The sequence below is a fragment of the Penaeus vannamei genome, chromosome 18, assembly GCF_042767895.1.
Source record: "Penaeus vannamei isolate JL-2024 chromosome 18, ASM4276789v1, whole genome shotgun sequence".
Taxonomy (NCBI): domain Eukaryota; kingdom Metazoa; phylum Arthropoda; class Malacostraca; order Decapoda; family Penaeidae; genus Penaeus; species Penaeus vannamei.
This window is the reverse complement of record NC_091566.1, coordinates 30,332,164-30,334,352: the sequence shown is the minus strand read 5'-3', so window position 1 is coordinate 30,334,352 and position 2,189 is coordinate 30,332,164.

The following is a 2,189-nucleotide window of genomic DNA, read 5'->3' as shown; positions in this document are numbered from 1 at the left end:
TTTCGTTCATTTTTTTCCCTTTTCTTGTTTTTTATCTTCCTTTTCTTCGTCTCCTTCTCCTTCTTCTTCTTCTTCTTCTTCTTCTTCTTCTTCTTCTTCTTCTTCTTCTTCTTCTTCTTCTTCTTCTTCTTCATCTTCTTCTTCTCCTCCTCCTCCTCCTCCTCCTCCTCCTCCTCCTCCTCCTCCTCCTCCTCCTCCTCCTCCTCCTCCTCTTCCTCTTCTTCCTCCTCCTACGTTTTCTTCTTCTTCCTCCACCTGTCGATGTGAAAATTGGATGAGTCAAAAATTATGTCAAATCTACTCGAATAAAAATAGATAAATAAAAGAATAAATAAACAATAAAAAAACAACAATACCAAAATTCAATAATAGAGAGGAATGAAATTCAAAATATTCTTCCACACTGAGCACCAGCTCCATCCACTTCATTCAAAAAAGTAATTAAGTCCTTCTACTATTTCTCCCATTTCCTTCCACATTTCGCGATAATTTCATCCACATTGTTTAGCATTTCTCTTTACCCCTGTGGTTCCCTTCCCCTCCTCCTGTGGCTCCCTTCCTCTCCCTCCCCCTGTGGTTCCCTTCCTCTCCCCCTTCCCTGTGGCCCATTTCCCCTGCCCCTCCCCCTGTGGCTAATTTCCCCTTCCCTACTCCTGTGGTTCCCTCCCCCTCCCCCTTGTGGCTCATTTCCCCTGCCCCTTCCCCTCTCATGACTCTCTTCCCCTTCCTCCCCATGTGGCTCCCCCTTATTGCCTCTCTTCCTCCCTCCCAGTCACCCGTCTCCCTTCTCCCCCTCCCTCTGCCCATCCCCTCCCTCCCCCTCCGCTTCCTTCCCCTCCCCCTCCCCCCTTCCCCCTACCCGACACTTAGCGCGATAAAGTGAACATGATGATTAAGCTTAACCAGCAATTAACACGTGTCATTACCCTTCTCATGGCCAGTAATGGAGTTACTTGCTATCGTGGTTCTAGCCGTTATATTTTTGTTATTGTTGTTGTTGTTGTTGGCGGTATAGATGGCCGGAAAGAGACCGTCTGTATATAGTTGCGTTTTTAGGAGTCTGTCTGATCCTTCCATGCATTTTTGTTTTTTTCTTCTTCTTTTCTTTTCTTTTCTTTCTTTCCTTCTTTCTTTCTTTCTTTCTTTTCTTTTCTTTCTTTCTTTTTTCTATATTTCTTTCCTTCTTTCTTTCTTTGTCAATAATCGACTGTTCCTTTAGGATTGATACTATTTATCTATAATTATTTTCAGTGATTCGCCATTTCATCATCATCGTTACTTATTTCGAATTAATAGTTTATACTCACGAACTCAAAAAAAATGTATATAGTTCCATTTTTCTGCATTTTTTTCTTAATAGAATATGAACATCAACATTTAGTCAATTTAGAAAATCAGTAACATAATTTGACCTCCATTAATAAGGAAAAAATATTTTTTTCTGCATTTTTTTCTTTTTTTTATTATTAAAGTATGAATATCAAAATATAGTCAGTTTAGAAAATCAGCAACATGATCAGACCTCCATTAATAAGGAAAATATTACTGATGATCTAACTTATCAAGAAGGATTGAGTTTGTTATGAAGCAAATATAAATGAACTAATCTGTCCATAGGGGAAAGAAATATTCTACGAAGTACAGAAGCAGTATTTCAGAGATTAGCCCATAGAAAGAAATTCAGTGTACTATGGTATCCATTGGAACTGCAGTGATATATCTCCAAACGTTGTCCAAATGCTGTTTTGATACGGCGAAAATCTTATGTAATAGAGGCTTTTCGGTAAGCGGTTGAAATCATAGTATCCACGAAGCTATAGACGCCAATGATGATGTTTCTGAAGTCGATTTTTTTAAATACCATCGTTAATTGTTGGTTTTTATTAAACGTTCTTTATATTTCATGTTTACGACAATTGGTTTCTTCTAAAATCTTTACATTTCTGTCGCGTATATGTAATTTTTGCACCGTGAGAACCTACGATTCTAAAAGAAAATTAAAACTTACGAGACGAGTAAATAATGAGCATAGGAACTGAGTGATCATTACACTAAGAATGCATCAATTGGTGATTATCTACTAACAGTGAAGTAATTTCCATAACACCTAATAATATATTTAATACGGGTAAGCACCTAGAGTGAATATCTATCACAATTAACACTCAGCCTAACGCATTTATTCGGAA